General features: G+C 42.2%; 1 long non-coding RNA gene and 1 pseudogene across 1 annotated transcript; one reads left to right on the top strand and one right to left on the bottom strand.

Annotated features, from left to right (window-relative positions):
• The first annotated feature begins 6,661 nt into the window (after nt 1-6,661).
• Nucleotides 6,662-6,795, top strand: LOC112064665 (uncharacterized; annotated as a pseudogene).
• Nucleotides 6,796-8,911: 2,116 nt separating this feature from the next.
• On the bottom strand, nt 8,912-10,282 carry LOC114486962 (uncharacterized). The gene is made up of 3 exons (XR_003681457.1): nt 10,146-10,282; nt 9,747-10,000; nt 8,912-8,995 (listed from the first exon to the last, which is right to left on the bottom strand). It is a non-coding gene; the product is annotated as an uncharacterized lncRNA (long non-coding RNA).
• Between the last annotated feature and the right edge of the window lie 8,273 nt (nt 10,283-18,555).

Raw genomic sequence — 18,555 nt, 5'->3', positions numbered from 1 at the left:
CGCGGGCTCGTGCCCCGGTCCGGGAAGATCCCACATGCCGCGGAGGGGCTGGGCCCGTGAGCCATGGCCGCTGAGCCTGCGCGTCCGGAGCCTGTGCTCCGCAACGGGAGAGGCCACACAGTGAGAGGCCCGCGTACCGCAAGAAAAAAAAAAAGGGTAAAATGATAAATTTTATGTTGTGAATATTATGTACATTTTTCCACAATAAAAAATTTGTAAAGCTATCCTTTAAGATAAAAAAACAATTCTGTAGCTCTACAAAGGCTTAAGCTTCTTATAAGAAGGAAGTGTCCTATTTACCTTAGTGATATACCTTTCACCGCACCAGAGCCTAGGACAATAAAATGCAAATATCTGGTGATTGATATATGGTCCTTGAATTGAATTTCCTGAAGATATAAGTAGACTTTACATGTAGGCAGTTGGCTATGAGTGTGAGTTGGGACTCCCAAAGTTTCTGGGTGTAAGTATCCCCCCATCATTTGTGGTCACTGAAATTCCTACCATTCCTTTGGGTTAAGTCCATATGGAAAGGCAGGTATCTTCTGCTAAAAGAGGAATATTTTTTGGAATACATAACAGGATACATTCCAGAGCATAGCAAGCCTGTTAAGTCCATTGAGAGGGAGAATCCATACACTGTAGTAGAAAGCTGCGAGGCATGGTAAGGGCAACAACTGTATGACTCTGGTGGAAAGGCACCCTCCAAAAGATAGGAGAGGAGGTGCAGAAATTCTGGAAGGTTTTTATCATAAATATAAAGACAGACCTGCTTTCGCATCTTTATTCCTGTCCTGCCCTTAGGTTCTTCAGAACCATTTTTTTTTAGATGGAATACATAATTTTTAAGCTATCTAGCTAAGAGTATGGCTCCGGGGAAGGAAGCTGCAAGACAGGTGAGTATGGGTTGAGCTGAAGTTAAGAGAAATGGAGATAGTATGTCAAACAGGATACATTCCAGAGCATAGCAAGCCTGTTAAGTCCATTGAGAGGGAGAATCCATACACTGTAGTAGAAAGCTGCGAGGCATGGTAAGGGCAACAACTGTATGACTCTGGTGGAAAGGGACCCTCCAAAAGATAGGAGAGGAGGTGCAGAAATTCTGGAAGGTTTTTATCGTAAATATAAAGACAGATCTGCTTTCTGGCCAAAGTAGCCTAGAATCACACGTTACACTAGATTGTAGGATTCAGAGCAAGAAGGAATCTCAAGCATCATTTAATACCACACCTTTCTCTTATAACTGTGAAAGCAGAGATATACCGAGGGCAGTCGGTGGCATAATCAAGAGAAAATCCAAACCCACAAACCAGTGCCACTTCCACTGTAGCCTTCCACTGTTCATAGTAGGTCGTTTTTATTTACTATTTTCTGCCCGATTATTTGATTCTAGCAGATGGGACACTAATGATTTCTCTGAGTCATGGGTTGCCTAATGGTTGTAAACTTTATGATGATGGTGGGAATTCGCATTGCAAATGACAGCAGGTGAAAATCCTACACTGACTCGGGAATACAGTGTTAATCTTTCCCTGATGAAGGTGGATGATTTGTTTACATCTTAGAAAATACTTGGCAGTCCTTGCGGCCATTTTGCCAAGAAAAATCTCCTTCCAACACTATTTCCACTTGGGCATTCATCATTCCAACCCCACAGGCTAAAAATATAAAGGCATCGTGGGAGGGAGGAGAAGGGAAAGGGGGCAAGCATATGCCTCGCTGTGTATGCAACCGTCTCATTAGAGCAACACCGTCTTGCCGCGTCAAAAAGTGGTTTAAGCCATTTTACCAAACAACTCCTTCTCCCGGCTACAGTGACTACCTTCCCTCTCATTGATCCTCTTGTGCTTTCTCCTTTTCTGCCCCCTGAAGGCACTCTATGCTTTTTATAACCAACTGGTTCATTATCACTAGGCAGTGTTGTCCCTTCTCCCTTTTCTTTCTGTTTCCATGTTTGGGAAACACCTTAAATGTTTACCAGTGAATCATGTACACTCTGTGTGCTTGATTCACCATCTTTACAGAATCTGAAAATCACATCCCAGGTAATCAGAAACATGGTTGCACTGATGAATGTTTCCACCCTAAATTCCATGCAAGAGCTGAGGTTGCAGATACATAATAGCATTAAACTCACATGGAAATGACAATTACTATAAACTTCTTCAGCTATAGATGTTTACATGGCACTTACTGTGTTCCAGGAAATACCGTCAATGTTTTTCAATGATTAACTCATTTAATCCTCATAACAACTCTACAAGGTAGATAGTATCATTATCCCCATTTTTTCAGAAGAGATGTTAAGCAACTCGCCAATGAACTCAGCTAATAGCTGGTGGTGCTGGATAGAAACCTACACACATTGGTTCCAAAATCCTTTCTGTTACCCCCTACCCTCTGCCATCTCCACAACTACACAGGCTGGGTGAAAATGATGCCTCTTCTTGCCCAACTGCACCAGCTCTAACCACATTTTTAACATTAGACTCCATTGCCTTGAGGACTTAGAAAGTAAGGCCTGCAGATGAGCCGTGCCCTGTGCAGGTTGAACGACTGGTACCAGGCCCATCCCGAGGCAGGACTGTGGTGCTTTCCTCCTTCTCTCCAAGGCCCCGACAGTCCCTCTCTTTTCCTTTCTCATGCGACTATCTGTGGCCATCTTCAGCACCAGTCCCCTGAGGCTCTGAGCTTGAGAGAAGAGTGCTAGTAAAAGTAGTTAACAATGATTAAATGTTTAGTACGTGCTAGGCACTGCTCTAAGATCTTTATGTATTATCTCCTTGAATTCGCAAAACAATACTACGAGGCAGATACTTTTCATCCCCACTGTACAGAGAGGAAAACGGAGACACACAAAGACCCTGTGACTTGTCAGAGCTCTTGCAGCGAGTGAATGGAAGAGCTGCAGTCCATGGCCACCAGGCATTGCCACTGGCCTACTGGGGAGTCACACAGCCCCCTGCCACATCAGACCTGTCCCGCGGTGTCTGCCCCTGTGTCCCAGGGCTGGAGAAGAATGTACCACACCTCCCTCTGGTTGCCTTCTGCAAGCATCCACTGCATGGGAAACAGAACGTAAGGGGAGTCTGGACAATGGCCACAGATATAATATTGAAAACGCACTTCATCCCTTCTCTGTATCATTCGTGTCACTCAGCATGCCTTGAAGCACTGTGGCAAAAATTTCCAGGAAATAGCCTCCTCAGAGGTCGTCCAAAATCCAACCCTTGTTTTAGAAGTTAAATGGTGTTGCCTCTCTCACCCTCTATCTGTCTCTCTCTCTCTCTTCTTTTTCTGTCTTGTGACTCTATTTTCCTTTCCTTAATAAATCCAAAGGCCCGAAACACATTTTCTTCTTTAGGGAATATTAACTACAGTAGTCATTTAAAAAAAGTATTATCTCACTCTGTCACTATGTAGGCAATAAAACTTATAAATAAATTTTATGGAGATAATCTCAGTTGCATATTACACGGCCAATCCAATTAACCTAACATTGAATTTAGCAGGGGAAATGGGCCTTCGATGAGCTGGGGAGAGAGAGATTAGAAAGAGCTTCGAGGAAGATTAGATTCATAGTCTCTGACAGCTAGCTCGCAGATCTTGATATGCCTCAGCAAGAAAATCAGTCTGGTTTCACATTTGTTGATATTATTTTGCTCAGGCGAAATATCTAAATTGTACTCATTCCTTGACAGAGAAAGAGAGAGAGGAAATCTTATTAGTACCACTGAAACTTCCTTCGCTGAAATAAGACATTAAGAAGAGAATTGATAACGGGAAAAAACAACCATCTGGGCCTGAAACTGTCTATTATCATCCCATTATCTTCCATCAGTTGAGGATGTTAGGGCAATCTATGGTCCCAAATCTTCTAGGTTAAAATTAACTCTTACAAGGCAAACAAAGCACTAGGTCAGAGATACTTCACTTACATGGTTCTTGTGCCTCCTGCTTCTTCATATAATGGTGAGTTTTCTGACCATTGAAACTTAGAATTTCAACACTGTGACAAAAAGAGAAACACTAAATGGGTGGTCATCTTGAATCAAAAAGTGAGGGACTTCCCTGGCTGTCCAGTGGTTAAGAAGCCACGCTTCCACTGCTAGGGGCACAGATTCAATCCCTGGTCGGGGAACTAAGATCCTGTGTGCCTCGAGGCGCAGCTAAAAAATAGAAAAAAAAAAAGTGAGTTGATAAGAATGTCCATGTGAAAGTCCAGTTGAGGCCAAGAGAGAAACAATTGCAGTAAATACACTGCCTGGTGGGAAGGCATTAAGCGCAGATGATTTTCAAAGATCCTAAAAGCACTGCTTAAATGGAGAGAGAAAAGCAGCCCTGCCGAGATCGCTGCATATGGTGGTAGTAGATCCCATCCGACTATGTTAGGCTCTCCCGGGATGGAAGGGGGGATCACGCCGATTACGATGGCAGGTGCATAAGCCAGGGCAGCACCACAGCCTGATATTGCTCAGGAAAAGCCCGAAGCACACCTTCACATCTTTTCCCTCACCGAACCAATTTCATCAATGAGAGCCACTAAAGCATTACTCGGATTTTGCTTTTGGTAATTTTTTCATTGTAGCAAAATACCTAACATAAGATTTACTATTTTAACCATTTTTAAGTGTACAATTCAGTGGCATGAAGTACATTCACAATGTTGTGCAACCATCACCACTATCAATTTCCAGAATTTTTTCCATCATCCCAAACAGAAATTCTGTACCTGATAGACAATAACTCCCCCTTTCCCCAGTCCCCCAGCCCCTGGTAACCTCCATTTTACTTTGTTTCTATGAATATGCCTAGTCTAAGTATCTCATACAGGTGGACTCATACAATATGTGTCATTTTGTGTCTGGCTTATTTCACGTACATAATGTTTTCCAAGTTTATCCAAGGTGCAGCTTGTATCAGAATTTCATTCCTTTTCAAGGCTAAACAACATCCCGGTATGGATGGATATACCACATTTCGTTTATGCAATTTGTCTGTCAATGGACATTTGGTTGTCTCTATCTTTTGGCTATCACGAATAGTGCCAATATGAACATTGGTATAATCACTGAAGCATTTTAAGCAAAATGGAAATCAGATTAGATTTCTATTTTAGAAAAATCATCCCATATATCAGTCAGGGTCCAGCCAGGAAAAAAAGTCATACCAGTTATTTTAATAGAGTTTAACGTAAAGAGTTATTAGCCAGATAAATGAAAAGGCAAGAAGAAAACAGTACAGTATCACAGGGTGGGAACTAGAGAAAGCAGCTGTTATCCCTAGGGTTCGGGATACAGGGAGAAGAGGTTGCCAAGATGCAGAAGCCTGGAGAAGGAGCCCCTTGGAGCTGAAACTCAGGCCCTTGAGGAGAGAGCCCTACTCAGCTGATATTGGTATCTCTGAGCTTTGGGGGGGTGGGGGGGTGGGTTCTGAGCTCTGGGAGACCACCAAACATTGAGGAAGCGTGCTGCTCACTGGTGTCGGTGTCTCGGCACACAGAGGAGAGGAGCTGTGTGGCTCCCACACTCGGAGGGGGCATTGCTTGGCCGGTGCTGGTAGCAGTGGGCGTGATGAGAGTAATTCTGTGAGTATTGTAAACAATGAAAACTGGATTCAAATGCTGCTGCTGGAATGAACTGGCACAGCTGGGTGAAGAAGCAAGGTCGGTGAGTCACACCAACAAAAACAGGAAGCCGCCAGGAAGGAGCAATTCCCTTCTCCTACCTCCAGCCTTGCAGGCTACTTCTCACGCCCCCATTGCCGGAGCCTGGCAGGGATCCATCTAGCAGGGCAGAAATGTGGTTTGCAGAGACCCAGCCCCAGCGTCACTAAAGAGAGAGTAAAGAGAGTGGGTTTAAAGCTGAGAGAGAATAACTTAATACCAGAATAGTCCTACTGCAATGGGGGAAAAAATTGGAGGCAGCAAGCCTGGCGTCAGGAATAAAGGGCATGTTGGGCATATTCCCAGTGATAGACAATCCTTGGGAGTGACTGGCCCAGTTTAATGTCTTTACATTGGGAACGGTCTCCAATGGCCACATCTGTATCATGTAACTCCATCCACTGACCATAGCTGACTTATCCAGGGTGACCACCTAACCCAAGCTGAATTCAGATTCTGTTCCTAATGTTTGAAATTTGGAAAAGATACATCTAAACCCTGGGAATCATCAAAGCTGAGTTAAGTAAATGGATCTGCGGACACACCCTGCTGGGGTTGTTGGAGATCACCTGGCCCTTCCCTTCCCATGTTCTTGGTTGTTCAACTCCAGCTCTGATCGTATGAGCTAACTCAGCCTTGCAATAAATTCTCCCTTTTCCTTAAGCTAGCCAGAGCCCTTTCTGCTGCTTCATATTTTCTCCAGCCTCCCAGAGCTTACATTCCAGGGGAGTTTAAGAAATGTAAACAACATCAACGCTGAGGGTTGCTAAGTGTTCTAGGAGAGGGAAAGAGATTAAGCGGAGGTGTGAGCACAGAGCAGGGCACCTAAGCTCATGGGTGGGGACAGAAGTGACGGAAAAGCAGGAATGGGGTGAGTGGCGGGGTTGAATACTCCAGACACAGGAATCACTTTGAAGGCCCAGAGGCAAAAGAAAGTGTGGCACATTTGAGTGAGTAAAAGCAGCTCAGATTGGTTCACGTAGAGAAGTAGGTGGAGTGTTGTATGAAAGGAGAGAAGGTTAGCACTCCCCTTGACCCAGGGACAAGGATGGAAGAGGCCCTTGGACCTGACAACACGCATACGGTCAAAGCATTGCCACCTACTTCATGGCATCTAACCATTATTTTGAAACCAAAACAGCAACATACATACAGAGAAGAGATTAGTGGTTACCACAAGGGAAGGGTAAAGGGAATCCACTCTATGGTAACAAATGGAAACTAAGTTTTTGGTGGTGAGCATGGTGTAGTGTATACAGAAGTAGGAATATAAAGTACACATGAATCTTACATAATGTTATAAACCAATGTTACCGCAATAAAAAATAAATTAAAAAGAAAAAAAGAAGCAGGTGGAATAGAGAGACATGATAATAACAGCTCAATTATTGAAGGTTTATTATGTACCAGGCATGATTCTAAACAGCTCTAGGTGCTAACTGATTTACTCCTTGTGATAATCCAAAGAGAAGGCAATATTGTTGGGAGACATCGCTCCCTGGGCAGATAGAGATTTTATCTCCTCCAGAGCAGAAGCAGGTTTGTTTATTATATTTGTCTATTATAATAAGGATATTGTTTCCTGCTGGAGCAAAGTTCAGGCAGATTTGCTCACAGCCATTTAAAAAGAGTTGGGATTCCTAAGCTCAGGGTTTTTAGCTGTGATGCGAACGCACTGCATGTGCAGCATCTACCTGGCCTTGCATCGGGTCCCACGGGGGATCTTGGAGGACAAGGGGAACCAATACAAACATGAAGTTCATGTCACCCGCTGTGCTGTGAATGATAAAGCCCTTTTCCTCTGACCTAGGAGTCTCGTGTCTTCTGCCAGCATCCATGAAAGCAAGGCAAGCTAACTCTGGAGCAGGGTAAATTCTCAGACTCTTCAGGGTTCTTGACAAAGGTTATCTTCTTCTGGAGGGGAAACAGAAAGAACTCAAGTACTTTATCCAAGGTCACAAAGCCGATGAGGGAGCTAAAACATGAACCCCATGTGGACCAGCTCCAGAGCCTGAGGCCTTACCCACTGAGGCTGAAGAAGCAAGAAGTTGCTACATCTGCAGGAGCTTGTGAGCCACGCTACAGGGCTTAAATATCTCATAAGAGTAACAAGCAGTCCATTAGTTTGGGTGGGTTAGCTGCTGTAACCGGTAGATGTCAATATGTATTTTGGCTCAAACTCAACAGAAAATGATTTCTTGCTCATGTAATAGCTTGAAGCAGAAGAGTCTGGTCAGTGGGCAGCTCCGTTGTTCCACATGGTGATTCGGAAACTAAGACTCCTTCCATCCTGTGGCTCCCTAGGGTCTTATCTGCTTCCAGCCAGAAGAGATGAGAAGAGAACATGGCAAACCACGTTTATTTCTTAAAATCCGTGGCCTAGGGGTGACTGGCACCATGTTTGCTAACATTCCATTGGCAAGAGCTAATCACATAGTCACACCAAGAAACGAGGGAGCCTGTCAAACGTACCCACTGTTCCCTATTTATAACTTCGTCCTGAGGAAGGGAGCATGAACCTGGGAGCACAGAGCCACTCAGAGATTTAAACAAGCAGGATAACAAGTTAGATTGACAGTGCAGGTCACTGGATGTATTGGACATATTTGTCCACATCATCCAAACAGTATGGACATTTGTTTGGAGCGAAGAAGACAGCAAACAGGAAATAATCCAGGGATGTGTTGTAGTAATCTAGGTAAGACTGGTGGAGTAAAGCAGCCAAGAGAAAACAAGGAGGAAGGCGGGAAGTAGACAAAATCCAGAACTATTCAGAAGGTGAAATCTACAGGAGGCTGTCTCTGCTAAAGTACATCCATGCTCTTACCCAACCGCGTGTTTGCTGGCCTTTTTTGACCATGTCCGTACCGCTATTCCTGGTTTTATTTTCACGGTCTAATAATAAATGTTAGAGGGGGCAGGAGGGAAGAAATATAGCAAATATAAAAAAAGAAAACTCAAAATGAACACTTTGATGCAGATTCACACACTCTCACAGAGACGCACTGCAGACCCAGAATCGCCCTCTCTGTAGTCCCACTGCAGAGGGAGTGGTGAGCAGCAAATAATTTATTTGTGAATAATCTATGCTTATTTAAGGAACATATTTGTGTGTGTGGGTGTGTGAAAGGGTCTGTGTTCTAGTCTTTATCATAAAGATTATATTGACTACGGAGACTGCACATGGCATAAAATGCAGATGAGGTTTCCCAAGAAGTCAACTCTGAGATGGAGATTTGGCGCACAGGAAAGTTTATTTGGGGGGATTGTTCCGGGTCATCACCTGTCGAGGCATGAAGGCAGCATAGCTGGTCACAGGGAGAAGCTGATCTGCAATGCAATAGTAACAGGGGCCTCAGCCAATCCTACACGGAGGTCTGGAGCTTGCATTGTGTGTAAGTCAGGGTTCTCCAAAGAGAAAGAACCAATTACATATATATATTGCAAATTCTCCCTTCCTCTGCCTTTTTGTTCTATTCAGATCTTCAGCAGATTGAATGATGTCCACCCACATTGGGGAGGGCCATCTGTTTTCCTCAGTCCACCAATTCAAATGTTAATCTTTTCCGGAAACACCCACAGGCAGACCCAAAAATAATGTTTAACCAGCTATCTGGGCATCCTTTGGCCCAGTCAAGTTAACACAGAATTAACCATCACAGATGGTCTTCAAAGTTGTCCTAAACTGGGCGAAGGAGACAGGGCATTTGTACTCTTGCATCAACCAGTCATGTTGGGTATGGGCTACCCCTCAGGAAGGGGGCAAGACCTTGAGCAAGCTGTCTCTCTCTAGCTGAGGAAAGTCCCAGAGAGGAGCTAAGCAAAGAGCTGTCAGCTGCCAACATTCCCAGAACCTGGAGGGACTAATACCTGAGTTCTTGGAAGGCACGGTGGGGAGGAGTGTCAGGATATCACAACTCAGTGTCCCCCATATATATATATATACATACATGCTTGACTACATAAACGATATTTATGATAAATATTTGCAGACTGATTCTGGCCTTGGCCATACACACACATTTTGATAACATGAGTGTGTTCCTAGAAATAAGACAATATATTGTAACACAGGACTTACCTAACCAGCGTATTACTGGAGCATGCATTTCTTATCTGTCCTTGCATCCCATCCTAGAGGAAATATAATATCCTTGGAGCAGATTTTAGTTTATCCCCAAATTAACAGCATAATCCCCTTAGGAGTCTCTCTAGTGCAGTACATGCAATCAGGCGTCGGAGTGAGGCAGGAAGCAGTCAAGTTCTCATTCTGCAGCATAGAGGTGTGTAGCGATGCACCAGTCACTTAACGTCTATCAGCCTCAGTTTTTTTATCTATAATAGAGGGAAAATTAAAGTACCTAAGTGTTGTTGTGAGAACAAAATGAAATAATGTAAGTAAAGCATTTGGCAACATTGATGGCATATAGAAAGCTTACAACAAAGGATGCTATGATTAATAGAGGATGGATTTAAATACCAATGGGTCAAATCATGTCTGCTAGAAGACAATGATCAAGCAAGGTTCTCCAAGAACAGAAGTAGTAGATGTATTCCTGAAAACTGCATGTAGATGAAGTCCAGTGAAGGTCGTTCTGGTCTGCCATCACAAATGAATCCTTGATAACCTACAAGTGGGTGAAGAGAGGTAAGATTTTTGAAACAAGATTGTATTTCATCTTAATTATGAAAACCTCCACTCTAAACAAACCCTGGCTAAGGGCATGGTAGAAAATGCAGGAACTGGTCCCCATGTGTTGAATAATCACCAACAAAGGCTTTATTCAGCCATCCCCTCCTGATCTAGATTTTGGGTCCTTTTCCCACCCCTCTGTGTCTATTTCTTCTTATAAGCCACTTTTTAGGCTCCTTGTTTCAGTGCTTATAGCTATTAGAAATACTCACCAACTGTCTATGCAGAAATATTTATGAGACTGCTTCCTGGGCACATGGATGGACTACATTTCCAGCATCCTCTGCAGCCTGGTATGACCATCGGACGAGCTCTAGCCAATGGAATCTGAGTAGAGGTTAGTGTACCACTTCCATGGAGGGTGACCAGCTGTCCTTGCTGTCCTAGGACTGAGGGGTTTCCCTGGATATGAAGCTTTCTGTTTTAAAACCAGTATAGCTCAGGGAAAATCAGGTCAAGTTCATCACCTTACGTCCTGACCTAGACTATAAAACCTCTTGCACACCTCTGCCATGTTTTTTCTCCTTCCAGTTTCTTGGATAAAGGGATATCACAAACACAGCAAGCTTGGAAGCTATGATTTAAAGACGGCAGAGCCAAACGTCAGCCTGAATAATGACAAGGAGAGGAAGCCATCTGACTGTCACCCCACTGATCTGGAACATCTACCGTGGACTTTACATGAGTGGAAAAGACTCTTCTCTTGTGTTTCACTCATTATTTGTTGGGTCTATTTTCATAGCACTTCAGCCTATCCTGACTAATACACAAGCATTCTACAAACTGAGTTAAAATAAAGACTTTACAAACTAGTGTAGCACTAAAGCAAGCACATTTAAAATACATATGCTAACTTCCTGGGAAAGTATTAATAGGGAGAATGGAATTTCAGGAGCAATGAGAGGAAATGAAGGAGGACAAAGAGGCTGATCCTCATATATTGTAAGCCCAACTCCTGTCAACCACGGCAAATTCCCAAATCTTCTCTCAGAAGTTAATATTATTAGTATGAAATAAAACACACATGCAATTATCACAGGGTGTTCTAGGGTACAGAGCAGGGGACTGAAGTCAGAATATATATAATTCACACCAGCTGCATTAGATAGCAGCTATGTGACGGTGGTGAGTCAGTAACCCCCCTGACCTTAGACTCTTCATCTTGGAGGTGAAGATGTGTTTTACCTTCTGATCAAGCATCTTCTACAAGGCAGTCCGGGGCCAGATCCTGGAGATACAAAGAGAAGTACGGCAAAGTCTCCTAAATAGACAACAGGCTAGAAATGTCTGAAAACTGGAGTGTCACCAGGGACCAAAGCAAGGGGAAAGGAAGAGGCCTCGAGGGGGGAGATTTAAGTCCTCGCTTTATATTTGTCAGTGAGAGCAGGGAGTAAAGGCCTTTGCCAGGGTGCTGGATGTATGGACCGAAGAGCAGGGGAGCAGAGTCCAAGACGGGAGCAGTCCTCGGAGCAAAATAGGTGAGAGGTACTTGGCCTGCGAGCATCCAAACGTGTATTCAATACCTGCTCTGTGCTAGGCCTTCTGCATCCTCTGGGATTCAAGGGTGAGTAAGACACTGCCCCCTAGTCCTTCATAGTCGCGCAAAGCAGTAGATAAGTGCGTGACGCCAGACCCAGTGACCGCGTCTGAGCGGAGCGGGGCACGTGGGAGGGGCACCGCGTGCAGAGCCATGCAGCCCGGGGAAGGCTTCCCAAGCCTGATGCTGAAGCCTGTGCGTTGGCCGGGTGGAGGGGAGAGAGGAGGGGCCGGAAACGAGAGGGAATTTGATGACAGGGCTGGAGGGGGGAGTCAGGGTGTGGAAGGTGCGAGGTATGGTGCTCGGATGAGAATACAGGCGCTGGAACAAGGAAAGAGCTTTTAAATTTTTTTCCGGGGGGTGGGGGGGCATGTTAAGGAGTTTGCACTTCATCCTGAAAGTTATAAAGAGCCGTGAAAGGCATGTCGGCAGGGGTCTGGACTGAAGGAATATCCTGGCAGCTGTGAGGAACAGGGGTGAGAGAGGAAGGAGGAAGACCATTTCAAGGCTCTGAGATCATCCAGGTGGGAAGTGGCAAAAGCCTGAACCAAGGCGGTGACAGAGGAGCAGAGGAGGTGACAGATGTGAAGGCAGAATTGACAGGAGCTGGGCCTGTTTGCGTCTGCGGGGTGCGCTGACTGAAACTTCTGAGCCAAGAGGTGCAGGTTACCCAGGGAAGCAGAAGGTAAACAGCAAAGCACAGACATCAAAGGGCAGAGTTAGATGGAAATGCCAGTGGAAATGCCCTCTGTCTAAAGCTGTGAAGACTTAGAGTGACATTCTGTCGTCAGGGCTACAGACAGGTCCTGGGTGACCTCAGAGGGGGTAGCAGCCTCTCCTGAAATCTACTGGGGGTGAAAATCCTCGTGGAAGGAAAGGTCGCACAGCTCAACCCCTAACTCAAAAGCTTGGCAATGTTTAGCATGTGGGGAAAAAAAGATTAAATGGCTCTGATTCACCCAGATACACAGACCCCGTTCTGGTTAATAGCCATGTTCTCGTTAAGCTATGATTTGATTAAGTCATTTAAAAGAGAGTTGATTTAATTTGGAGTCCTTTAGCCTTCAGAGGCCAATGCGTTTGAAACTGTGCTGTTTCTTGTAAAAATTTTACAACATCTCTGCCTGTTTATAACTGGAGATTAAAATAAAAAACTGGAAAGAAGGGGAAAGAATGCATTTAACTAAAATGGAAAAAAAAAGTTTGCTGTGTCTTTAGAGCTTGCCTTCCTTGATGCTGGAATTGCCACCTTTTCATTTCCCTAATGTTCAGAAAATTATGAGGGAGTGGTCTGCAGTAGAAATTTGAGAAAGAAGTTGAATTAGAGAATTTAATTTGTCATTTGTGGTTATTCAAAACCCGGAGGATGTATTTCTCTAAGAAGCTTGTCCTGGGAATGCCTCCATCCTACAGAAATCTGTTTCCTGGAAATTCAGAGAAAGCCTTAAAGGTGTTAAGAGTCAAGTTCCTATTCAGGTGACGGAGAGCTGTATCTGCCCCCAGCCAGCATGCCATGGGTAGAATGAATAGCCAATGGCCTTGCAAAAGCATTGCCACATCCAGGCCAGCACGAGGCAGAGACCTAGGGGTGGAGGTTTGGGGGGAGAGGTGGAGGGGGGAGGGAGGGTGCTCAGAAAAGGGCACAGGCTCTGCAGTCAGCCAGACTTAGGTTTGAGACCTGCTTCTGCCACCTGCTAGGCTGTCAGCTTGGCCATATTCCTCAATCTCGCTAAGCTTCAATGGAACTACTCTTGATCTGGTCCAAACAGAGCCAATATTTGCTTACTGGAAAAAGGTCTGATCCCTTTCCCCTACAAGTCCACCCCACCTGAGTGATATGCATGCTACCCTCTTTCAGGTTAGAGGCAGTTTGGTTAGTTATATCTCCCACTTTACAGACAGCATTTTATGTAACAAATTCTACCACAGAGAAGATTTTTCTTTTCCAACAAAGTAGGAGGCCTTTGGGAATTCTAATCCTAGTTGATCCTCTCTCTGTTCTCATGTCAAAATGTCACTAAATAAGTTGGAAAAGCCATGGGTGTATCCTGTTTAATGTAAGGAAGTAAAGGAAGAAGTCTAACAGGGAGATGTTGAGAGGGTTACATTTTGGAAACTATACGCTGTATCAGAAATGTGGTTACGTGTTTCTCTCCAGCCACCATCCAGGATGAAGAAGCATAAAAGGCACATCCCAGACACTAAATTTCAAGAACCGGCAGACTAGCGTATTTACTTGGCAAGTTACAAGTACATGAGTTTTGTTTATCTGCATTTATAAATTTATTCTGGCCCTGATTCAAAATGAATTAGGAATCTACAGTGTGCTCTAAGTTACAAGCTCATTGCCCGGGTACCAAACGAAGGGCAGATTTAATGACCGTAAACAAATCAGTTAAACTTACAGTTTGACATCATACAAAATTTTACATAGACCATGTTCCGACAAAGGTAGAGCTGGCCAACTTAGGTTTTCTTTTTTTAACTTGTTCAGACATGCTCCTAGAGTTTCTACCTAACGAGCAAAAATATTCAGGGTTTAAAATTCAGCTTCCCACTATGCTTTTGATGGACTGTAATCTCAGTGGTCTTTTCCCTTCTGGGCCAGCTGCTGCTGACAAGGGTTCCTGGTTACAAAGCACAGAGCCCACCTTAGCAAGCTTGAGCAGAGAAGCAATTTCTTAGAGGATATCAGGTAATGTTCCAGAATTCCTAAAGACTCAGGAACTGTGGATGGATTGCAGGCACAGTCCTGGGTGAAGGACCCCACTGTTAGAATCACTGCCACTGATGCCCCTAAAAGCTGCTGCTTATTCGTCCACTCAGCCAGCCTTGATGGGAAGCAATTCCACACGTCAGCTGCTCTAAAAGGAAGGCTTGTGTGGTAGGTTCGTTGGCAGAGGCTGGGTCACATGCCACTGCCCTAGTTCAAGAAAGGCAGAGAAACAGCATTCTGAAATCAGCATTCTGATTCAAGGACTCAAGTGGAATGTCTCCAAATATAGAAGGACTATTCAAAAGGCAATGGCCAGTTAAAATATGACATGTGTATCCACAACACTATAAAGTATACTTTCTGCTTTATGTTTCTTGAAAAACACTTGGTCCATAACAAGATCAAACTTCATTAGGATAAATATAGCAAGGTATCTGCTGGTTTTGAATTGATTTATGATTACAGCAGGAATTCTGAATTCAAATAAACACGTGTCATTAACAATCATTTTCCTAATAGCCTGCCCCAAATGGATCAGTTGATGTGGTTTGTACACTGCTGTTAAATAAGCAGCTTAAAAAAGAAGTTATTTAACTTCTCCATTAGCCTGAGTAATTATTCACCTGGCTACATTCGATGAGACATTCTTTATACCAGGTAAAACAAAAAGCTTCTTCCTCTGCCTAGTACTTTGTATTTCATGAACATCTGCTTCATTTATGTCCTTTTTTTTTCCTCTGAAAAACATGTTTTTCAAAATTGTGCTCAGAAATCAGGCCAGTCTATAAATCAAGGAAAAAGTCCTTGTATACATTTAAATTCATCAGGTTTCTGGATTAAACTAGCAGTGAATGAAGTATAACTGAATCACCTCCCAGCATCCCATGAAAATGCCCATGAATTAAAATATAGCTTCCTCAACCCACAAGCCATCATTAAGCTAAATAGGAAAACACTAGAAGTATTCGCATTATCATCAAGAATGAGGAAATTAACTCTACTGTCGCCACTGCTACTTGACATTGTTTTGGAAGTTGAGGTCTAATGGAATTAGGTAAAAATATAGATGATAGATAGATAGATGGATAGGTAGATGGGTGGATGGATAGATAGATAGATGAAAGATAGATAGATATAAAAAGTGGAATCAGCATTTGCTGGTGATGTGATTATATCTCCAAAAAACCCAAGAGAAGTATCAACTTGCAATTAACAAGGGAATTCACTAATATGACCAGATAGAAGACTAATAAATCAACGGTTTTCACATACACAAGAAAACTGATTAGGAGCTATCACAGGGAAAAAAAACCTTAATTTACAGTAGCAACAAAAGAGATAATGGGAATTTTTTTTAAAGATAAAAGGAATAAATTTAAAGGTTATGTATAAAATCTTTAAGAAGGAAAATTTAAAACACTCCTGAAAAACCCAAAGGAAGGCTTGGGCAAATGAAAATCATGCCCTGCTCTTGATATCCACATATTTAAACTGATATCAATGAAAATACTACCAGGATTTTTTTTAACCAGAAAAGGAAATTTCACAGGCCAGAATATCCTAGGAAATTTCTAAAATGAAGAGTTATGGCCTGGGGAGGGGGGAGGAGGTGGGACACTAATTCTGCTAGGGTAGAAAGATAAAGATAATAGCATATATCGATAAAGAGTAAAATCAGAAATAATATAGTTGATATATAAATATGACTTGAACTTTAAGTAACAAGATAGAGAGGTATACAGTGAACCCTTTGGCTTACAAAAGAGAAAGCACATGAACAAAATTAAAAAGGTTAATGACAGTGCAACAACAAGTGTGGGTATTTTGCAATTATAGGTGCACACTATGCACTATCTAATGCTAAACGATTTAATATTTTGATGAAACAGTATTTCATGGAAAATATAAGTTACCCAATAGTGATTCAGTAAATAGGAAACTTGAACTGGCCAATGACAAAGAAAGAGAGAAAAGGCACTCAAGGAATTTCTCCTCAAAGCCTCCGTGCTGTGGAGCACAGTTTACAGGCAACTTCCTTCAAACTTTCACAGAGTCATCATCTCCCATGCTGTATCTGTAGAGGGTAAACAAAATGATGAAAACCTACCGAGAACATATTATGAAACTAGCATATCCTGAATTTTAAAACCTGGGATTGATCTAGAGGTTTTTTTTTTTAGTGTATGATCCTTCATATTTTTAAACTAGGTGTAAAAATTTTTTTAACAAACCACTAGGAAAACAAGTTCAAAAATATATTCAAGAGATAACAATCTAAAATCAAGTAGTCTTTATCCTAGAAAGGATAAGTGTTTAAGAAATGTATTAATATATAATTTCAATAAGTGAAATATGATAAAACATAGTTGTTTTGATTAATTTATCTGAAGCATTCTAAATTAAGTCTTTAGAAGGATACCAACACCCATTCCTGATTTTTGAAAGAACTCATAAGTAGTAATAAAAATACTATCTTAACATCATAAAAACACATGAACAGCAACATTTTAAATGACGGTGTAACATCAGAGACATGGCATTAAAAAGCAGAAACAAGATAAGGATGCCCACTCTCATCATGTTTATTTTAACCTGTTCTGGAAGCTTTAGTCCACACAAATAAAAGAGGCAGCAGTTATAAAAGGTACAATTATTAGATATAAGGATATGACATCACAATTGTTGTAAATTATATCAGTAGATAATTATTATATCTAAGAAGATCAGCAAATAACTATTTCAACTAAGTAAAAAGTTCAGTAAAACAGCTAAATATAAAAAAATAGCTTTCCTTTATAATGGTGAAAATGAAATATTATATATATATACATGGAAAAAAGACTCCATTCACAATAACTGTAACTAAAAAATACTAGAAATGCACCTTAATTATACATGTACAGGTCCTGTATGAAAAGAACTATAAAACATTTCACTATAAAACAAATCTATTCGCTACATGAAAAAATTTAAAGACAAATATGACATAAAAAATTAGGGGAAAAAAGCTGAATTTTCCTTTATAAACAAAAACAAATAACCATGAGGGAAAGGAGTAATACAGTTTACTATATAAATGTTTTTAAACACCCAACATGCCATAAACAAATATTAAATACAATAGCAAAAAAAGAAAACACTCGTAACTCATGTGATGGCTCATTGATATTTTCAGCAGAAATCGTTCTGATAAATCAAGCAATAACTGAAGAGAAAATTGACAAAGGACAAGAAAAAATATATACATGTACAAAAATATATGAAAAAAGATTAACCTTACTAAAACATAAAGAACTGAAAAGTAATATAGCAAAATGAATGCCATTTTCTTCTGTTAAATTGGCAAAATATTTGTTAATGAATGAAACAGAGATTCATATACCTTCAGTGACTGAAACTTTGCAAAAACTTTGTTAAAGAAATTCAGCAATTTGATTTGAATCTTCAAATCAAATTCACTCCCTTTAACTAAATAATTTTAGTACTAATACTATTTACTCAGGAAATTTTGTTTTTTTAATAGACTCAACAATAATAAGCTAGACTCTAGCGTGAGAGAAGAAAAATCAAGGGTAATGTGAGACAGCCACAAGAGTCAGCTGCTGGAGCAAAAGTGAGACACCTCCTATGGAATTCAGGAACTATCTGTGTAAGAAGTGGAAGGGGCGGTGAATGCCTGCTGAGGCCCAGATGTGGCTGGTGAGCCCCACCAGTGCCAAAGGAATGGATGGTTCGTGCCCAGGGGCACTGTCTCTGGGTATTCCACACTCCATGTCTTTATAAGCATTGCAGGCAGCTTACAAAGTAAAAGTTGTTGGGCTTCCCTGGTGGCGCAGTGGTTGCGCGTCTGCCTGCCGATGCAGGGGAACCGGGTTCGCGCCCCGGTCTGGGAGGATCCCACATGCCGCGGAGCGGCTGGGCCCGTGAGCCATGGCCAATGAGCC

The sequence above is a fragment of the Physeter macrocephalus genome, chromosome 10, assembly GCF_002837175.3.
Source record: "Physeter macrocephalus isolate SW-GA chromosome 10, ASM283717v5, whole genome shotgun sequence".
NCBI lineage: Eukaryota > Metazoa > Chordata > Mammalia > Artiodactyla > Physeteridae > Physeter > Physeter macrocephalus.
Note: the sequence above shows the minus strand (reverse complement) of the source record. Positions and strands in the feature narration are given on the sequence as shown.